Source organism: Pelodiscus sinensis, chromosome 19 (genome assembly GCF_052426305.1).
Source record: "Pelodiscus sinensis isolate ZL-2025 chromosome 19, ASM5242630v1, whole genome shotgun sequence".
Taxonomy (NCBI): domain Eukaryota; kingdom Metazoa; phylum Chordata; order Testudines; family Trionychidae; genus Pelodiscus; species Pelodiscus sinensis.
The window spans coordinates 9,942,441-9,951,411 of NC_143070.1; the positions used below are offsets into that span (position 1 = coordinate 9,942,441).

General features: G+C 50.5%; 1 long non-coding RNA gene across 1 annotated transcript; it reads right to left on the reverse strand.

Annotated features, from left to right (window-relative positions):
- Positions 1 to 406: 406 nt before the first annotated feature.
- On the reverse strand, positions 407 to 2,847 carry LOC142823191 (uncharacterized). The gene is made up of 3 exons (XR_016347407.1): positions 2,614 to 2,847; positions 1,040 to 1,158; positions 407 to 706 (listed from the first exon to the last, which is right to left on the reverse strand). It is a non-coding gene; the product is annotated as an uncharacterized LOC142823191 (long non-coding RNA).
- Between the last annotated feature and the right edge of the window lie 6,124 nt (positions 2,848 to 8,971).

The window sequence follows — 8,971 nt, forward strand, 5'->3', positions numbered from 1 at the left end:
CTCAGACATTAGGCCACTGTAACTGGGGGAGGGGGGAATTGTTAACAGGACTGGTGTAAGCACTAGCATGGACACTATAAAGGACCCTTCTCTTCCTAGACTTTAATGTTGGTCCTGGGCTGGAATCAGCTCCTGCTAGAAACTCTTTCACACGGGTGGGACCGACTCCCTGATAGTTTTTTCCTTCTCCCACATTAACGACAGTTGATACATTGGCAAAGCCACTGCCAGGGCCAGCCCAGGGACTCTAACGGCCTCTCCCTGGCCCAAGCCCAGCTCCAGCTCCCTCCTCCCTGCTGCGCTAGGCCCTGCCCATCTCTCTCCTGCCCCACGGCTCCTCCTTGCCGGGCTGTGCCGACGCTGCCCCTCCTGGTCCCCTCCTGCCTCTGGCTGGTCCATGTCTGCCCCTCTCCTGCCCCCCTCTCTGGGGATCCCCAAGGCTCCGGCCTCACCCCTTTGCTCTGCTCCCTCCACAGACTGTCAATGGACAACCTCAGCGTCACCTCACCCTGAACATCCCTGCTCCTCCTCTGCCCTCCCCGTCCCTGTCCCCTTCTGCCCACACAGGGAAAGTGACTCAAGGAATCACTCACCGGGTCTGATCCAGCTGGGATCCATCCAGCCAGGTCCAGGCCTTCTCCGGGGAGGGGTGGGACAGTCCCACCCAGAGCTGAGAGGGGCCTTGCGTCAGGTCCTGGAGGGCCTCCTGCAGGGAGTGTGACAGGCACCTGGTGACCTGAATGTTCTCTCATGTCCAAGTCGTCATCAAGTCCAGCACCAGAATTATGGGGCTGTGAGCCTGGCAATCCCCATATAGACCCTCCCTCCATCCATCCCCCTACATCGGGGCTACTCATCTTTGGAAGCCCTGGGGGCCACAGTGATGTTCCGAGCACATGCTGAGGGCCACAACTTAAGCGTGGTTGCATAGACATGCAAATCCCTTTTTTCACACCGACAGGCATGAATACAAAGACTACACAACACGCAGGCCCCATTTAAGTCAGTTCTGCTGATATGAACAAAATGCAACAATTACCCGATTTCCACCCCTATGGCAGCACTTTCACTGAGCAATGACAGTCCAGGAATTTAACTCCGAAAATGCGCAGCTACAGAACAGCATTACATCGATTACTTCTTTGTTCTGGCTTCCTCCTGTGGGCCACACGTTGAGCTCTGCGTAAACACAAACTACACTGCGGGCCACAAACAAACAGGCTGCGGGCCACATGTGGCCTACAGGACGTGTAGCCCTGATCTGCATCTCTCTTTCCCCCTCCCTCTCCCTCCCACAGCTATGTGGGGCACCACGAAACCTGTGGCACCAAATTGCCCCTGATTTCATGGTGCTCTAGGCAGCCACATGGCACGTAAATGGTAGCCCCAGCTCCAGCTGACCTCTTACAAGCTGCACCCAGCAGGGCCGTTACTGGGGGATGCTGAGCTCCCCAGCATCTTGGCCCCATTTCTCCACCCCTTCCTGCCCCCATTCCACCACTTTCCCCCAATTGAAATGGCCTGGGGGCTTAGTAGCACCAGAACAGCAGCAGGAGTCAAGCCTGCCCCTTAGTAACCAGCAGCGAAGTGACCCCTCCCCAGACCACATGGCTCCACCAGTTCCCAACTGCTTCTTGGTACCAGTGACCAGGGGGTGTGTGTGTGAGGGGGTGACTCTGCCCTTTCCCCAAATCATGCTTCTAGGTGCCTGGCGAGCAGAGCAGACTGGGGCCCCTGCTATCTACCTCCCCTTCAGCCCTGGGACTGCCCCCCCCCACTCTGGCCCCCACAGCTGTTGAGCACAGCCCCTGCCCCAAATGAGGGGAGGTGCAGGTTGGGAGGCACTGGAAGGGATGGCTCTGTCTCTCTCAGGGTGTCTACACTGCAGAGGGTGTTTTTTTTAATGGCCATTTTTCTGAAAAAATCTTCATTTACATCTACATTGCAGGTGTTTTTTTTTTTTTTTTTTTTTTTAAATCATCGAAACAAAGAGGTTTTTCTGACTTTGGAAATCCTCTTTCTACGAGGAAGAAGCCCTTTTCCGAAAGAGCTCTGTTGCATAAAGGCGTGTGTGGGCGGGGAAGAGGGAGTTCTTTCACAAGAGGAAAGAGGAAGAAGCCCAGGTGTCCTGGTGACCACTCCATCCATAGCAATCCCAGCTTACACGGGAGAGAGCGTCCGTTCAGTGCGGACAGTATCTTTTCACTGACCACACAGCTCTCTGTGCTGTGCAGACGCTCTCTTTCGGAAGACATTATCCGGAGGATCTCTTCCGGAAAAGTTTCTTCTGAAAGAAGCCTGCAGTCTAGACAGAGCCCCACTCGCACTCCCAGCTGAGCTGGGTTCAGCACACGCACACAGGGGAGGCTAACAATGGCTTAGAGCTGCCTCTGTCACTACCCTGACGCTGAGGCTAGTGATTTCTGCTGGGCCTGTCAAAGCTGCCTCAGGAGTTTGGACCCCCCTTAGTAACCAGTAATGGGAACAGGGACGTCCAAACCAAACCGCTGGGCAGCTGTGAAACTCCCAGTCCTCAAGTGTGTCTAACCAGGCTCTGTACCCAAGCCCAGCCCAGCAGGGGAAGCCCCAGCAGGGGGTTACCAGCCCCTTTACCAGCTCCTCCCGGTCCCGGATCACCAGCAGCTGGGAGCCCCTCGCGGCGCAGTCGCTGCGGCTCTTGTTCCAGGGTTTATTTTCTGTGGAGACCCAGTAGCACTTGTCCCCGCGCAGCCGCCAGTCCGAGGGGCAGAGTTTGCACCCGGCGCCCCCTGCAAAGACACGGGCACCATTAGTGCACTGAGGCTCATTCCCAGCTACCCCCTTCCTGTGCCGGGCAGGGATGGGGATAAATGGGTTTGAATTAGAGATGTTCCATAGTGGTTAACTGAACAGTCGAGTAACTGCATGAATTCGTATTCCTTACTCGATTATTCTATAGTCAGCCGCCAGTGCACTCCAGCCCCACTCCCGGAGCCCTTTGCCCACCCAGCCTGCTGCCTCTGTATCAGAGGCAGCAGCAGAGGTGCCAGGCGGGAGCAGGTCTGCAAGGGGAACCCGTTTAAAAACCAGCTCTCCTCTTGGGACAGCAGCAGTCCCTGTCCAGGGGTTGGGGGCATGGCAGGAATCTGAGCTCCTGGACCTGGTGCAAGCTGCCTGCACACCCAGCTCTTAATACTCTTTAAAAGCAGAGCCGCAACGGGGGTAGGTCCTGGACCCTGCATGAGCCAGAACTGAGCCGGGCTGCTGGGCATCCTGCTAAACGATGCACTGGCAGAGGGAAGGGGGAAATGCGTGTCGTGTAGAGCATTCACCTATAAGCTTTTGCCTGTCGGTTGATCGACTGCACTCTTCCATCTCCAGTTTGTACTTTCCCCTTGAATCCCCTTTGTGCTCCCTGCAGTCTGGGGCTGGGCCCTGCCTGGCTCCAGGGGGATGGTCAAAGGAGCCTTGGGGCTGCTCTGCCTAACCCATTGCTCCCATCTGGGCCCTGGAAAGCAGAGAATTCCCATGGTGCACTGTGCTCTAGCCACACACCCTGCTCTGCCCCTACTTTGGGAGTTGGGAAGAGGCTGTTGCGCAGGGTTCCTGTAAGCTGAGCCTTTGGGTGAGCACTGTTGCAGCCCCTGTCCCCATCTGTCCTAGGCCGAGGAGGCTCCAATCTCCAAGGTGGGCTCTCGGGGGCAGGGAAAGACTCCGGGAATTACCTTCTGTACAGACTCATCCTCTCTCACGCCCGCGGGGACAGCGGCTTCCTGAGGTTCTTGACAGAGGCTCAGTTCACGTCTCTCAGATCCTTGGGCACCAGCCGTTGCCAACCAGTTGGACTGGAGGCAGGATAAGAATGCTGCAGCCATATTCTTTGTTGTTGTCACACATGACATCACAATACACTCAGGCCTCCATACAGAGACCTAGACACCCGCCCCCAGGTAACTCTTATCCCATCGCACGGCCAGGCAGGGGGCAGTGCTAACACCCACAGCTGGTTCATACTGGAAAGCTACTGGGAAGGAAGGCAGGAGGCAGAACCTTCCCTTGACCTAGCTCTGTCCTTCTATTCCTTCTAAAATCAGGAATAAGGGACCTTTCGGAAAAGGCTTTATTTTCCGAAAGATCCCCGTCTAGACTGGCGCTTTTTTCTGGCAAAGCCCCGAGCCGGAAAAAAGCGGCAGCCATGTTCATGCAAATGGAGCGGGGAAAATTTAAATCCCTGCTGCATTTGCATTTCCGACTTGTCTCATCTGTATCCCTTTTCCGGAAAAGGGGCCCAGTGTAGACACAGCCCCTCTGTTTATAACACATCTTCTGTTGCTGCTTCTTTTGCTGCTACTTTTCTTCTTCTGTTGCAGCTTTTTCTTCGGGTGATTCTTCTGCTGCTGCTGCTGCTACTTCCTGTTTCTTCTGCTGCTGGGGCTCATTATTCTTATTATTCTTCCGCTGCTGCTTCTGCAGTGCTGCTCTTTCTGCTGCTGCTTCATCTGCCTCTGTGGCTCCTCCCTCTCCTGTCCCTACTTATTTTCATTCTTCTTCTTCTGCAGCCACTGTTCCTGATGACTCCTTTTTTTCTACTGCTGTTACTTCTCTAGCTTAAATCTGCTGCTGCTCCTGATGCTCCTTCTGTTGCTGTTCCTTCTTCTGCTGCTACTGCCGCTCATTCTCCTGCTCCTATTTATTTTTCTGCCTCTCCTTTGTCTGCTGCTTTTTCAGCTGCTACTGTTGCTGCTCCTTCTGTTGCCCATACTTGTTGTTATGCTTCTTCTTCCACTCCTTCTTTGGCTACTTTCCTTCTGCTGATGCTTCTTCAGCTGCTGTTTTTTCTTCTGCTACTTCTGCTTTTGCTGCTGCTATTTTATTTTCTTCACTTTCTGCTGCTGCTGCTTCATCAGTTTCTCTTGCAGCTGCTTCTACTCTCTGTACTTATTTTTCCGTTTCTAATTTTTAGTGTGTGCTGCTGCTTCTACTTTTGCTGCTTTCTGCTGTTTCAGCTTCTTCTCCTGTTGCTCCTCCTTTTATTTCTGCTACAGCGGCTTCTGCTGCAGTTTCTTCTCCTGCTGCTGCTGCTGTTTCTTCTGCTGTTGCTACTACTTGCTTTTTCTTCTTTGCTTTCTTCTTCTGTTGATGGCTTCTGCTGCTGTTGATTTCTCTTTTCATCTGCTGCTGCTACTCCATCTGCTTCTAATGCTACTTCTTCTTCCGCCGCACCTGCTGTATCTGCTTCTTCTGCTACTGCTGCTCCTTCTCCTGCTTCTACTTGTTTTTCTGTTTCTCCTTAGTCTTTTTTTCCTGCTGTTAAAGTTTGTTGCTCCCCCTTTTTTTTCCTGTTTTCCTTAGTCTGTTATTTCTGCTGCTAAAGTCTGCTGCTCCTTCTGCTACTGCCACTTCTTCTGCTGCTCCTTCTGCTGTTTCTTTTTCTGCTGCTGCTACTTCCTGTTTCCTCTGCTCTTTTCTGCTGTGGCTTATTATTGTTATACTGCTGCTGCTGCTTCTTTGGTTTCCGCTGCTTCTCCTCCTAGAATCATAGAATCATAGAGCCATAGAACTGGAAGAGACCTCAGAAGGTCATCAAGTCCAGCCCCCTGCTCTAGGCAGGACCAATTCCAACTAAATCAACCCGGCCAGGGCTTTGTCAAGCTGAGACTTAAAACACCTCTAGGGATGGAGACTCCACTAGTTCCCTAGGTAACCCATTCCCTAGGTAACCCATTCCAGTGCTTCACCACCCTCCTAGTGAAATAGTGTTTCCTAATATCCAACCTGGACCTCTGCTGTTTCTTCTACTGCTGTTCCTGTCTCTTTGATTCTGCTTCTTCTTCTGATGTTTCTTCTGTTGTTGCTTGTTCTTGTGATCTGATGCTGTTTCTGCTTCAGCTGAGGTTTCTTCTAGTTCTTCTGCTCCTGCCTCTTTTCTTCCACTTCTTCTTCTCCTCTGTTGTTTCTGCTGCTCTTGATGCTTCCTTTCTTCTTCTGTTGCTCCTTCCTTTGGGATTACAGTTTTCTGCTGATGCTTCTACTTCTTCTGCGTCTTCCTTCTTGGTTTCTTCTTTTGATGATGCTTCTTCTGGTGCTACCACTGCTCTTTTCATCTGCTGCTGCTACTTCTGCTGCTGCTTCTTCTGATTCTCATTCTTATGCTTGTTCTTCTGCTGTTTCTTTTCTTCTGTTGCTGCTCCTTCTCCTCCGCCTGCTTGTTTTTCTGCTTCTTCTGCAGCTTCAATCTGCTGCTGCTTCTGCTGTTTCTTCTGTTCTTTCTTCTTCTGCTGCTTTTGCTCCTGCTTCTTTTGTTACTGCTACTTATTCTGCTCCGACTTTTCTTCTGCTGCTGCTCCTGGTTCTGTTGGTGTTTCTTCTTCTTCTTCTGCTGCTGCTGCTGCTGCTGTTGCTGCTATGGCCTCTTTCTTCAATTCTTCTCAATCTGCAGCGTTTCACTTCCTATTTTTATTCGGCTGCTTCTTCAGCTGCAGCATCTATGGCTGCTGCTGCTTCTGTAGCTGCTACTTCTTCTATATCTGCTTTTTGTGAGGTTGCTGCTACTCCTTCTTTTTCTGCTCTTGCTCCTTATATTCTGCTGCTGCTACTTCTTTTTCTGGTTCTTCTTCTGATGCTCTTCTTCTGATGCTCATGCTACTTTAGCTGCTGCTTCATCTGCTTCTGTTGCAGCTGCTTTTTCTGCTCCTACTTGTTTTCTGCTTTTTCTTCTTTTCTTTGTGCTGCTGCTGCTTCTTCCGCTGCTTCTTCTACTGCTGATACTGTTTCTTTTTCTGCTGCTGCTACTTTTCTATTTCTGCCACTGCTTCTTCTGCTGGTTCTTCTGGTTCTGCTTTTTCTGTGGCCACTGCTTTTTCTTCGTTTGTGCTACTGCTGCTGCTTTCACTGTTTCTTCTGTTGTTTCTTTTGCTGATTCTTCTACTGCTGCTTTTGCTCCTGCTTTCTCTGTTGACCCTACTTACTCGGCTGTTGCTTCTACTTCTGCTGCTGTTTTTCCTGCTGCTGCTGGTGCTGCTGCTGCTTTTCTTCTTCTTCTTTTGCTCCTGCTACCACTGTTGGGGCTACTTATTCTGCTGCTGCCTCTTCCGCTGCTGCTTCACCCGTGTCTTCTTCTGATGCTTCAATCTGCTTCATCTGCTTCTGTGGCTGCTTCTTCTTCTGTCCCTTTCTTTTCATGCTTCTTCTTCCTCTTTTGTTTCTGCCGCTGCTCCTTCTTCTCCTGTTGCTTCCTCTGTGGCTGTGGTTGTTCCTTCTTTTTCTGATGATGCTTCTTTAGCTGCTGCTCTTTCTTCTCTTGCAGCTACTTCTTCTGCTCCTTGAGGGCTATGTCTCGACTGCATTGCTGTATCGGGGTCCTGGAAGGATCCCGAAATAGCAACGCCACATCCAAGGAACGCATCTGCTATTTCAGAAAAATTTTGAAAATAGCGGACGCGCTCTTTCACCAGCCCTGTAAACCTCGTTGTACGAGGAATAAGGGACGGCTCGAAAGAGCACGTTATTACAAAATTTGGCGCTGTGGAGATGCACCAAATTTCAAAATAGCCTCTTTCGACTGTAAAATATGCAGTGCTGTTTAATGCAGCGCAGTGCTGTCCTTGCTTCTGCTGCTATTTCTTCTTCTCTTCCTGCCTTTTAGCTTCTGCTCCTTCTCCCAGTAGTTCTGGCTGCTGTTTCGCCAGCTACTGTTGCTGCACCTTTCCTGCCCATACTTGTTTTCGGGCTTCTTCTTCTGTTTGTGCTGCTGTTTCTTCTTCCGCTGCTACTTCTCCTGCTGCTGCTCTTTCTTCTTCTGTTGCTACTACTTGCTTTTTCTTCTTTGCTTTCTTCTTCTGTTGATGGCTTCTGCTGCTTTTGATTTCTCTTTTCATCTGCTGCTGCTGCTGCTGCTACTTCATCTGCTTCTGATGCTACTTCTTCTTCCACCGCTGCTGCTGCTGTTTCTGCTTCTCCTGCTCCTGCTGCTCCTTCTCCTGCTTCTGCTTGTTTTTCTGTTTCTCCTTCTTCTGTTCTTTCTGCTGCTTAAGTCTAGACTGGCACTTTTCTTCGGCAAAACCCCGAGCCGGAAAAAAGCGGCAGCCATGTTCATGCAAATGCCCCGGGGGATATTTAAATCCCCCGCGGCATTTGCAATTCCGACTTGTCTCATTAGCATCCCTTTTCCGGAAAAGGATGCCAATGTAGACACAGCCCTGCTGTTTCTTTTGTTGATTCTTCTGCTGCTACTTTTGCGCCTGCTTCCTTTGTTGGTCCTACTTATTCTGTTGCTAGTTTTCTTCTTCTGCCACAGCTGCTTCTGCTGAGTTTCTTCTACTGCCGTAGCTGCTACCGCCTCTTTCTTCTGCTCTTCTCCTGTGCTTCTGTTTCTGCTTCTGCTACTATTTTTTCTTCTCTTCCTGCCTCTTTTCTTCTGCTTCTTCTCCTACAGTTTCTGCTGCTGCTACTTCATCAGCTTCTGTTCCTGCAACTTTCCCTGCCCCACTTCTTTTCAGGCTGCTTCTTCTGTTTGTTCTGCTGTTTCTTCTTCCGCTGCATCTTCTACTGCTGCTGCTTTTCTGCTGCTGCTACTTTTCTATTTCTGCCACTTCTTCTTCTGATATTTCTCCTGCTGCTTCATCTGCTTCTGCTGCTCCATCCTTTTCTGTTGCTTCTTCTACTATTGCTGCTGCTGCTGCTGCCACTTCTGCTTTAATCTGCTGCTGTCTCTTCTGCTGCTGCTGCTGCTTCTGTGGCTGTTTCTTTCTTGTTTCTGCTTCCTTTTAATCTGCTACTGATTCTTCTGCTACTGATGCTTTTTCTGTTCCTCCTTCTTCTGCTTTTTCTCCTGCTGCTGCTACTTTTCTTCTTGTGCCACTGCTGCTTCTTTTAATTTTTCTTCTTCAGCTGCTATTACCTCCTGTTTCTTCTCCTAATCTTTTTCTGCTACTTCTTCTGTCCCTACTTTTTTCATGCTTCTTCTTCTATTGTTTGTGCGACTGCAGCTTCT